This window comes from Trachypithecus francoisi, unplaced genomic scaffold (genome assembly GCF_009764315.1).
Source record: "Trachypithecus francoisi isolate TF-2019V2 unplaced genomic scaffold, Tfra_2.0 Contig00586, whole genome shotgun sequence".
NCBI classification, from domain to species: Eukaryota; Metazoa; Chordata; class Mammalia; order Primates; family Cercopithecidae; genus Trachypithecus; species Trachypithecus francoisi.
In genome coordinates, this window is record NW_022680749.1 from 1226593 (window position 1) to 1239112 (window position 12520).

At 37.5% G+C, this 12520-nt stretch overlaps 1 protein-coding gene and 1 pseudogene across 16 annotated transcripts in view; one reads left to right on the plus strand and one right to left on the minus strand.

Annotated features, from left to right (window-relative positions):
* Positions 1–12520, plus strand: part of PCDH15 (protocadherin related 15) — a 1849154-nt gene that overhangs the window by 1060561 nt on the left and 776073 nt on the right. The window lies entirely within an intron of this gene.
* The window catches only part of LOC117086622, a 60665-nt pseudogene continuing 50162 nt past the window's right edge, over positions 2018–12520 (minus strand).

A 12520-nucleotide genomic window follows, 5' to 3' on the forward strand; every position in this document is an offset into this window, starting at 1 on the left:
ACCTATTTCTAATTTTAAAAAACTCTCAATACAATAGGTAGAGAGAAAATCTATCTCAACACAATAATAGCCATATAAGAAAAGCCCACTGATAACACAATAATCAATGGGGAAAACCCCAAAGCCTCGCCTCTAAAATCCTGTACAAGACAAGATTTCCTGCTCTTGCTACTTCTACTCAAAATAGCACTGAACGTCCTAGCAGAGCAATTATACAATAAAAAGCAATAAAAGACATTCAAACTGGACATGAAACAGTAAAATTATCTCTGTTTACAGTTGCCATATAGGTGTATATGCAGAAAAGTCTAAAAGCCTCAATGACAAACAAAAAATGCTACAATTAATACATGAATTTAGTAAAGTTGCTCTAAATAAAAAGTGCCATTTGTATAGGCTAAAAATAGATTATCTGAAAGGAAATTTTAAAAATCATATTTATATAAGAATAAATACTTTGAATATATTTAATCAAACAGGAAAATATATACACTGAAAATTATAAAGTATTAATAAAGGAAAATGCTTTTTGTAAAATACAATACTTTTCTTTTTTAAAAAACTTTTAGGTTTAGGGGTATATGTGTAGATTTGTTATATATATAAAGTTATGTCATGGGGGTTTGATACAGAGATTGTTTCATCACCTGTGTACTAAGCAAAGTACCTAACAACTACTTTTTTCTGATCCTCTCCCTCCTCTCACCCTCCACCTTCTGGTTGGCCTCACTGTCTGATTGTTGCTGTATTTGTGTCCATGTGTTTTCATCATTTAGCTCCCACTTGTAAGTGAGAACATGCAGTATTTCTGTTTTCTGGTTTTCTGTTCCTGTATTAGTTTGCATAGAATAATGGCCTCTAGCTCCATCCATGTTACTGCAAAGGACATGGTCTCATTCTTTTTTATGACTGTATAAAATTCCATGGTGTATATGTGCCACATTTACTGCAATGAGCATATGTGGCTTCTAATACATCAATTATATTTCTTTGACTATATACCCAGTAATGGGATTGCTGGGTCAAATAGCAGTTCTGTTTCTGACTCTTTGAGAAGTTACCACACTGCTTCTTACAATGGTCAAACTAAATTATACTCCCACCAACAGTGTAAAAGTGAGCCCTCTTCTCCACAGCCAGGCCAACATATGCTACTTTCTGACTTTTTAATAAAACACTTTCTGACTGCTGTGAGATGTTGTCTATTGTGGTTTTGATTTGCATTTCTCTAATGATCAGTGGTGTTGAGCTTTTTAAAATATGTTTTTTGGCTGCAAGTTTTTTTTTGTTTTTGTTTTTGTTTTTGTTTTTTAAAAGTGCCTGTTCATGTACTTTTCACACTTTGTAGTGGTTTTTTTTTTTTTTCCTGTAAATTTGTTTAAATTAATTATAGATGCTGGATAATCGACCTTTGTCAGCTACATAATCTGCTAATAATTTCTCCCATTCTCTAGGTTGTCTGGTAACTTTGTTGATAGTTTCGGTTGCTGTGCAGAAGCTCTTTAGTTTATTTATTTTTTTGACTATGTTTCCAATATGACCTTTATTGAGCAAGTACTGCTGTGGCGTTTAACATCAGTCAACATAAGATTGCAAACTGTCCATGTCAACAAGGTTCTCCCATGAACAAAAGTCCATTTTAAATGCACCAGTGAGATAAACATAATTATTCATATATAGCTTTCTTAAGGTTAAGACAGTTCTGTGTTCTATTTATTGTTTTTGGCTCAGTTGGTACTTTACATAGTACATCTCAAGACATCCCCCCTCCTGAGTGACCCCCTTCCAACAGCATAGGAAATTGGTGAATTTCTCAGGTACATACAAAAGCATGCATTTGAATCCCCCAAAGACGGCAAGGGGAGCACACTGAGCTTGCATGCAGCCTCCTCATATTGCACAAAGTAAAATACAACGTCTGGAGCCCTCATGGGAGAACCTGTTCTGTTTTGATGCTGCCAGTCACATGCATTTTGAAATTGTCATATGGCTTAACCTTTTGCAATGGACTCAACTCTCAGTCACCCTGAGCAACTTCCTTTTCTATGGCATGTGAAATGACTTTTTCTACCTTTTTAGTAGGCACCAGTTTCTCCTCAAAGGTCTCTTCATGCTCTTCGACCTTTTGAGTGACAGTTACAGATTTAGTGATGTATTTGGTAGCACCATGTCCCCCCTCACTGGTGATTTTTTTCTACTGTTTTGGTCACCACCACTTTCTCCTTACTTTTATTATCCCCCTTCTTTTCATCTGCTGGGCTCAAGTCTAGGTCATTGCTGACAATGCCTTACTCCTCTTCCCTCCCACTGCCTTTTTCCTTGGTCTCCTGCTCCTCCTTCTCTTTTCCTTCTACCTCCCCGTTGACAGCTATGTCTTCCTTCCTGGATTCCTGGGAACCTTTATCACTCCCTTCCGTCTCATTCCCCACCTCCTCCTACTTTCCCTTTCTCCTTCTCCTGTTGCTGTGGCTTCCCCTCTTCTTTGATCTCTTTCTCCAACTGCATCTTTACCAATTTGGTGATGGTGACCACCTCATCCACAGCTTCCTCCTTTACCAGGGACTCAGCTTTCTTCTTTTCTGGCACATCCTTTGGTTTCTCTTCCTTTTTCTGTACCTTCTCTTCCTTGGGAGCTTCCTTGACTTCCTTCTCTTCTTCTCTTTCTGTTCACCTTTCCCCACTTCTGCTTTTGACTTTGCCTCTTCCATTGATGATTTTGGCACAGGAGATTTTGCTTTTTTCTGGCTTTTCCACCTTGGTGTCTGCCACTAGCTTCTCTGTAGTAACCACTTCCTCACTCTTTTTCTCAACTTTCTTTTCCTCTTTCGCTTCGGCTTCCTCTCCTTCACCTTCAGCCTCTGGTTTCTCCTTCTTCCTGCTCACCTTCCTATTTTTCACTATAGCCTTCCTTCTCAGATCCTCCCTCTTCAGCTTGGTCTGACTTAATGCCTTCATATTCTTTCTCCTCTTCTTCTTCCTTTTCTCCTTCTTTCTCTTCTTTAACTTCAGATGCAGTTGCTTTCACTGGAGACTAGTTTATTATTCTATTTCTCAATTTTTGCTTTTTCTGTGATTGCTTTTGGCATATTTTCCATGAAATCTTTGTCAGATCTTATGTTCAGAATGGTATTGCCTATGTTGTCTTTCAGTGCTTTTATAGTTTTGAGTTTTACATTTAAGTATTTAACACATTTTGAATTGATTTATGTATATGTTGTAAGGGAAGGGTCCAGTTTCAATCTTCTGCATATGGCTAGCCAGTTATCTCAGCACAATTTATTGAATAGAGAGTTCTTTCCCCATTACTTATTTTTGTCAGCTTCCTCAAAGAGCTGAAGGTTGTAGCTGTACAGACTTATTTCTTGACTCTCTGTTTTGTTTTGTTGGTCTATGCATATATTTTTGTACCAGTACCATGCTGTTTTGGTTACTGTAGTCCTGTAGTATAGTTTGAAGTCAGGTGACATGATGCCTCCAGCTTTGTTCTTTGTGCTTAAGATTCCCTCAACTATTTGGGCTATTTTTTTTTTGGTTTGGGTTCCACATGAATTTTAAAATTGATTTTTTTTTTTCTAGTTCTGTGAAGAATGTAATTGCTAGTTGGATAGGAATAACTTTTTTTTTTTTTTTTTTTTTGAGATGGAGTCTCACTCTGTCTCCCAGGCTGGAGTGCAGCAGCACAATCTCAGCTCACTGCAAGCTCCGCCTCCCAGGTTCACACCATTCTCCTTCTTCAGCCTCCCGAGTAGCTGGGACTACAGGCGTCTGCCACCACTCTTGGCTAATTTTTTATATTTTTAGTAGAGATGGGGTTTCACCGTGTTAGCCAGAATGGTCTCGACCCCCTGACCTCATGATCTGCCCACCTCGGCCTCCCAAAGTGCTGGGATTGCAGGCGAGAGCCACTGTGCCTGACCAGGAATAACATTTTATCTGTAAATTGCTTTGGGCAATATGGTCATTTTAATTGTATTGAATCTTCCTATCCATGAGCTTAGAATGTTTATTTATTTATTTATTTTATTTGTTTAATTTATTTCTGCTATCTCTGATTTATCCTAGCAGTGTTTTGTAGTTCTCATTGTAGAGATACTTCACCTTTCTGGTTAGCTGTATTCCTAGGTATTTTATTCTTTTTGTGGCAATTGTAAATGGGACTGTATTACTGATTTGGCTCTCAGCTTGGCTGTTGTTGATGTATAGCAATGGTAGTGATTTTTGCACATTGATTTTTATACCTTGATACTTTGCTGAAGTTGTTTATCAGCTTGCAGAGCTTTTGAGCTAAGACTGGACTTTTCTAGATATAGAATCATTTCATTTGCAAACAAGATTAGTTTGACTTCTTTTCCTCCTATTTGGATACCCTTTATTTCTTTCTGTTGCCTGATTGCTCTGTCTAGGACTTCCAATACTGTGTTGAATAGAAATGGCAAGTGGAGGAATCATTTTTTTGTGCTGGTTTTCAAGGAGAGTGTTTCCAGCTTTTGCCCATTCAGTCTGGTGTTGGCCGTGGGTTTGTAATATATGGCTCTTATTATTTTGAGGTATATTCCTTCAAAACCTAATTTGTAGAGAGTTTTTTAACATGAAGGGATACTGAATTTTTTCAAAAGTCTTTTCTGCATCTATTGAGATGTTCATGTGATTTTTGTCTTTAGTTCTGTTTATTTTATAAATCATAATTATTGATTTTTGTATACTGATCAAACCTTGCATACCAGGGATAAAGAATATTGATTGTGGTGGGTTCATGATATAGTGCTGGGTTCAGCTGGGTAGTATTTTATTGAAAATTTTTGCATCAAAGTTCATGAAGTATATTGGCCTAGCATTCTCTTTTTTGTTGTTGTGTCTCTGCCAGGTTTTGTTATCAGGATGATACTGGCCTCATAGAATGAGATGAGGAGAAGTCCCTTCTCAATTTTGGGGGAACCATTTCAGTAGAAATGACACCTACTCTTCTTTGTATATCTGGTAGAATTCAGATGTGAATTCATCTGGTCTAGGGCTGTTTTTGGTTTGCAGGCTGTTAATTACTGATTCAATTTCAGAATTTGTTATAATTATCTTCAGGGATTTAATTTCTTCCTGGTTCAGCTTGGAAGATTGTATGTGTGTATGAATTTATCCATTTATTCTAGATTTTCTAGTTTGTGTTCATAGAGGATTTCATAGTAGTCTCTGATGGTTATTTGTATTTTTGTGGGGTCAGTGGTAATATTCCCTTTGTCATTTATGATTCTATTTATTTGGATCTTCTCTGTTTTCTTCTTTCTTAATCTAACCAGTGGTCTACCTATTGTATTAATGTTGTCAAAAAGTCACCTCCTGGCTTCATTGATCTTTTGAATGTTGTATTATGTCTTGGTCTCTTTCTGTTCAGTTCTGATTTGGTGTATTTTTGTCTTCTGCAAACTTTGTGTTTTGTTTGTTGTTGTTGTTATTTGTTGTTGTTTTTCTCTTCTGTAATTTTTTAACTGTGATATTTGAGGTCTTTCTAACTTTTTGATGTGGCTGTTTAGTGCTATGAATTTCCCTCTTAACACTGCCTTAATTGTGTCCCAGAGATTCTGGCATATTATATCTTCATTCTCACTAATTTCAAAAGACTTCTTGATTTCTGCCTTAATTTCATTATTTACCCAAAAGTCATTCAGGAATAAGTTGTTTAAATTCCATGTGATTGTATGGTTTTGACTGATTTTCTTGTTCTTCAATTCTATGTTTATTGTGCTGTTGTCCAAGAGAGTGGTTGGTATGATCTCGGTTCTTTTGCATTGCCTGAGGACTGCTTTATGTTTGATTGTGTGGTCTATTTTAGAATATGTGTCGTGTGTACATGAGAAGAATGTACATTCTGTTGTTTTTTTGGTGAACAGTTATGTAGCTGTTTAGCAGACCAATTTGGCCCAGTGTTGAGTTCATGCTGTGATTATTTTTGTTAATTTTCTGCTTAAATTATCTAATACTGTCAGTAGGGGTATCGAAACTTTCTGTTATTATTGTGTGGTAGCCTAAGTCTCCTTGAAGGTCCCTAAGAACTTGGCTTATGGATCTGAATGTTTCTGTGTTAGGTGCCTATATATTTAGGCTAGTTAGGTCTTCTTGTTGAATTGAACCCTTTTCTATTATATAATGCCCTTCTTTGTCATTTCTTATTTTTATTGGTTTAAAGTCTTGTTCATCTGAAATTTGGATTGCAATAATTGCTTTTTTTCTGTGTTCCCTTTGCTTGGCAGATTTTTTTCCATTCCTTTATTTTGATCTTATTGGCATCACTGCATGTCAGATGGGTCTCTTGCAGACAGCATACCATTTGGTCTTAGTAATTTATCCAGCTTACATTCTGTGCCTTTTAATTGGGAAAGTTAGTTCATTAACATTTAAAGTTAGTATTAATGTGTATTTGATCCTGTTATCCTGTTGCTGTCTACTTATTATACTGACTTGTTTGGTTGCTTTATAGTGTTCCTGGTCTGTGTTCTTAAGTGAGTTTGTATGGTTGCTGGTTATGTTCTTTCCTGTCCATATTAATGCTTCTTCCAGAAGCTCTTGTAAGGCAGGTCTGGTGATAAACAAATCCCTCAGTGTTTGCTTTTCTGAAAAGGATCATATTTCCCTTCACTTAGGGAGCTTTGTTTAGCCAAATATAAATTTCTTTGGTTGGAATTTCTTCTCTTTAGGTTATTGAATATAGGCCCCAAATCTCTTCTGGCATGTAGGATTTCTGTTGAGAGGTCTGCTGTCAGTATGATGGGCTTCCTTTTGTAGGTGATCTGTCCTTTTTCTCTAGCTACTTTTAACGTTTTTTTCTTTTCATTTTTACCTTGCAGAACCTTATGATTATGTATCTTGGGGATAATCTTCTTGTGAAGTACTTTGTGGGGGTTCTCTGCATTTTCTGAATTTGAATGTTGGTGGTTAGGTTGGGGAAGTTCTCAAGGATTATATCCTGATTTATGTTTTCCAAGTTGCTTTCTTTCTTCTCATCTCTTTCAGGGACACCAATGAGTCATAATATTGGTCTCTTTATATATTCCTATATTTCCTGGAGGTTTTCTTCATTCCTTTTTATTATTTTTTCTTTATTCTTGTCTGACTGTCTTATTTCAGAAAACCAGTCTTTGAGCTCTGAGATTCTTTCCTCAGCTTGGTATTCTTCTCTTAATACAATTGCATTATGAAATTCTTGTAGAGTGTTTTTCAGTTCTATCCTGTCATTTATGTTTTATTTTCTATACTGGCTTTTCTTGTCTGTCACTTTCTGTATCTTAATATTGTGACTCTTACCTTCCTTAGATTTCGTTTCAACATTCTCCCAAAACTCAATGACTTTTATTCCTATCCATAATCTGAATTCTATTTCTGTCATTTCAGCTACCTCCACCTTGTTAAGAATTCTTGCTGGAGGGCTAGTGTGCTCATTTGGAGGAAAGAAGGCACTCTGGCTCTTTGAGTTGTCAGAGTTCTTGCACTGGTTCTTTCTCATCTTTGTGGGCTGATGTTCCTTCAATCTTTGAAGTTACTGTCCTTTGGATTTTTTTTTCTTTTATTCTATTTTATGACCTTGAGGGTTTGATTGTGGTATAAGCTGCATTCAGTCACCTGGCTTTGTTAGTGGAAGACTTCAGGGGGCCAAGGCTCAGCTCACCGCTCCTGCATTGCATGCTCTAACTCTGGGAAACTGGTATCATACCCTAGCTTTTACCTGTGGCTCCTCAAGTTTAGGAACCTGCTCACTGGAGGGATCAATGTGATCTCAGACTGCTTGTCAAAACACTCTAATGGCTGGTACCAGCCAAAGCATTTTGTAGGACAGGTAGTGGGATATGTCCACATTTGCATGTACCGGCAGCATCCTCCATCCGCATGGATGATGACCGCCTCCATGTGGGTGTTTGCAGTAGTGGCTGTGGGAGTATGGTTTGGGAAGGTGGAGGTCCCTGCTAGCAATAGTGTGTGCATTTGTACTGGTGGTGGTGTTAGCACAGGGGTGGGGTACTAGTGGTCACAGGACTGTGTGCACCTTCTGTGAGCATTCTTGCTGACAGCAGTGACCTCTCAGAGCTGGAAGTAGATACACTGTTTTCTGTGCTTAGTTTCATGCCAGCAGTCTTGGCACAGGAGTGGAGCACTGACGGTAGCAGAGCTGGCAAACTATATGCCCTCCAATATTCCAACAAAAATGGCAGTGCAACAGGATGAGAAGGGATGGGGCACACTCAAGCCAGCAGTAGTGGCATGGCATGGTGCATGTGCACACGTGCACTGTCAGGGAAGGGAAGGCTAGGTCTGTCTGCAAACACATGTACAGGCAAAGAGATGTAGGGGATCAGTGTCAGCGAGTGCTGGCAGGCAAAGCAGTATGGGGAAGGCTGCTGTGTGGGGAGGGCATGGGCAGTCTTATATGTATACACAGGGTTTGCTCTTCTGGAGCACTCTGCCAGTCAGTTGTGGTCCACCAGTGCAGGAACAATGAGGTAGGCCCCCTTGACGTTCCAAGGAGGGTACACTGCCAGCAGGTACAGGCAGGCTGGGGTCCCAAGAGAGGACAGCACACCAAAGGGTGCTCAGGGGGCCTGTCTCATCTCATGGGCAAGACTGCTCTACAGAGTCTATATTCACCCCTTTCCTTAAAGCTAACGTCTACTATAAGAGCAAGTTGAACCTAGGGGGATGGCCACCCCTGGCTATTCTCCACTATAGATGCTCCTGCACCAAACCCTGTGGGCTCTGCTGGAGTTCTGTCCCTACCACTTCTCTAAGTAGCTTTCTCTGCCAACCCAAGTGTCTGTGGTGGCTGATGAGTCTCCTCCTACTAGGATTCCAGAGGCTTATGGTGAGAGTGAGTTGCTCTTTCCTGTTCAACTCACCCCTTCTACAAGAGTTTTTGGGAGCCAGGAATGAGTCCTGGTGTGTGGTAGCCCCATGCAGGGTTCCCAGCTTCATCTCCCTTTATCCCACCTTCTGTATCTTCTCTCTATCTGCTCTCAATGTCTTCCCTCTGAAGATGTACTAGGGGTACACCTGTCTTCCTGATGTCCTGGTTCCTCAGTGGGGGATATTTCTCCTGGCTGCATCCAGTTGACTGTCTTGAAGGAGGAATCAAGGAAAAATGTTAAAGCATAGATAAATTAAAAAACATCCATCCATGGAAAATAAACGTTTATGAATTGAAATAATTAATATTGTTTTAGTAGCCATACTAGCTAAAAGGAATCACCAGGTTCGTGCAATCTCTGTCAAAATTCCAATAACATTCTTTACGGAAATAGGAAAAAAAAATCTAAAATTTATATAGAACCACAATAAACTCCAAATAGATAAACCAATTTTGAGCAAGGAAAACACAGCATCACACTTTCTGATTTCAAAATACTTTACAAATCTATGTTAATCAAAACAGTATGGAATTTGCATAAAAACAGACATATAAATCAATTCAAGAAAACAGAGAGCCCAGAAATAAATTCATGCACTTAGAGTAAACCAGTCTTCAATAAGGGCACCAAGAATACACATTGGGGAAAAGGTATTTTCTTCAACAAATGGTGCTGAGAAAACTGGATATCCACATACAGAAAAATGAAGATGAACTCTTACCTAATACTATATACAAAAATAAAAATTAACTTAAAATGGCTTAAAGACATAAACGTAAGACTTGAAACTATAAAACTACTAGAAAAAAACCTTCAGGAAAAAGATTCTTGACATTGGTTCTGGCAATGATTTTTTTGGATATGACAGCAAAAGCACAGGCAACAAAAACAGAAGTATAGAAGTGGAATTGCATCAAACTAAAAAGGTTCTACACAGTAAAAGAAACAATCAACAGACTGAAAAGACAGCCTACAGAAAATATTTGCAACTGCATATCTGATAAAAGGTAATATTCAAAATATATTAGGAGTTCACAAAACTCAATAGCAAAAAATAAATTTATAAAAATGGGCATTTGTCCAAAGATGTACAAATGGTGAACAGCTAGATGAAAGATCAACAGGTAAATGAAAGATGAAAGATTAACAACATTAATTATCAGGAAATACAAATCAAAACCTTAAAAATGTATCACCACATTCCTGTTTGAATGGCTATTATCAAATGTCAAAATATAAATTTTGTGAAAGAAATAGAGAAAAAGGAAGACATATTGATGGGAATGTAACTTAGTGTAGCCATTATGGAAAACAGTATGGAGGTTCCTTTAACAATTAAAAATGGAACTACCAAATGCTTCAGCAGTCCCACTTCTGAGTCTTTATTCAAGGGAAATAAAATTATTTTGAATCAATATTTGCTTTAATTTTCATTTCAGCTTTATTTACAATAACTCTGATATAGATACAACTTAAGTGTTCATGGACAGATAAATGAATAAGGAAAATGTGGCATATACCTATTGTACAGCATGGTAACTATATATCTAATGTACAACATATTTAATGTTGAATGGATATGACAGATATGTTAATTAGCTTGATTATGATCATTTCACAATGTATACATACAGAAAAATCAAGTTGCACACCTTAAATATGTTCATTTTTACTTGTCAGTTATACCTCAATAAAGCTTAAAAAAGAAAAACGGAAGTCAGGAAGGAAGTCTAAGGAAGGAAGGAAAGGAGGAAGGAAGGGAGGGAGAAAAGGGAGGGGACAGGAGCAGAGAGGAGGGAAAAGAAAGAAAATAAATTCTCAAGGAAACATGAATTGTAAAATGGAACAAATGCTTGTTTTACTGTGCTTTATGGATTTAATTTTAACTTGCATATTGATAGTTTGAAAATCACTTTTGACATTAATTATCCATCGTTAAAAACAGAAGAAAATACCCATGCATGGTTTTGTATGCTCTATGTTTACCACTGTGTTCACAAATGTAAGATGCTGCCATGATATTTGCTTCTCCTTGGGATAGCCTCAAGTGTAGGTCATAGCTTTTTTGGAACACTGATTGTCATTGAAAATTCCTTGGAGCGTCCGTACACTTGAAGCTCTAAATTGGGTTCTGACAAGACTGGGTCATGTTGAGGGTAGCTGGGACTGACTGAGACATATTACTTTTTGTAAGATTGTAATGACAACTTTAAAACAGTTGCTTTCAGGTGAATGATAATTAGACAAGCTACTTTTTTCATATTTTTTAGAGCAGAATATTATGAAATAATTCAAATTTCCCAAATATATAATATAGAAAAGTTCTAAGCTTCATTTTAATTTTTCATCCTATTTTTGGTTTTATTAGATATTGCATGTTGTAGTTCTTTTTAAAATGAATTTTAAAAATGTTTTCTAACTGTATTAGTTATCTGTTACTGTTTTAGCAATTTATCACAAAATTAGTGCCTTAACTATTCACAATAGCAAAGACTTGGAATCAACCCAAATGTCCATCTGTGACAGACTGGATTAAGAAAATGTGGCACATATACACCATGGAATACTATGCAGCCATAAAAAAGGATGAGTTTGCATCCTTTGTAGGGACATGGATGCAGCTGGAAACCATCATTCTTAGCAAACTATCACAAGAAGAGAAAACCAAACACCGCATGTTCTCACTCATAGGTGGGAACTGAACAATGAGATCACTTGGACTCGGGAAGGGGAACATCACACACTGGGGCCTATCATGGGGAGGGGGGAGGAGGGAGGGATTGCATTGGGGAGTTATACATGATATAAAAGTCATGCACATGTACCCTAGAACTTAAAGTATAAAAAAAAAAAAAAAAAAAAAAAGTGCCTTAAAACAACACAAATGTATTATCTTATACTTCTGTAAGTCACATGCTTGACACGGGTCTGAGTGGATTAAAATCAGGTGTTGGCAAGGCTATGCTACTTTCTGGAGGCTGTAGAGGAGAATCTGTTTTCTCGATCTTTCCAGCTTATACTGGCCACCCACATCCCTTGACTTCTGGACTCCTTTTGTTTTCAAAGCTAGCAATGTTACATTTACCTGCCATTCTTCTACAATCACATTTCTCTCCCTGACCACAGCCAAGAAAGGGTTAATATTTTTAAAACTAATGTGATTAGATTGGGTCTATCCAGATAATTTGGGACAATTTTTCCTTCTGGAGGTTCTTAACTTTAAACACATCTATAAAGTCCTTTTTACCAGGTAAGGTAACGTATTCCAAGGCTCCTGAAATTAGGTAGTGGACATTTAAGAGGCCATTATTTTCTGTGTACCACACTAGGCACTGGGGTTCTAGGGGCTTCAGGCATTTGGCTAGTGGCTAGGTCCTACAGATGAAATAGAGACAAATCCAATATGTGCGTATATATGAGTAAGTAAAAATACATTCCCCTCTGCTAATGGTATTATTTTCAACTTACTTTTTATGCCATTGAATGTTTACCAACTACATGTACGTGTAAATACTATTATTTCTGAGTTTTTAGACCCCTTCCCAAATGAGGTAACAGAAAGATATTTTATTTTTGTGTCTTGGGTTTTTTTGTTTGTTTGTTTCCAGTTTGTTTGTTAGCTTGTGTCATACAGG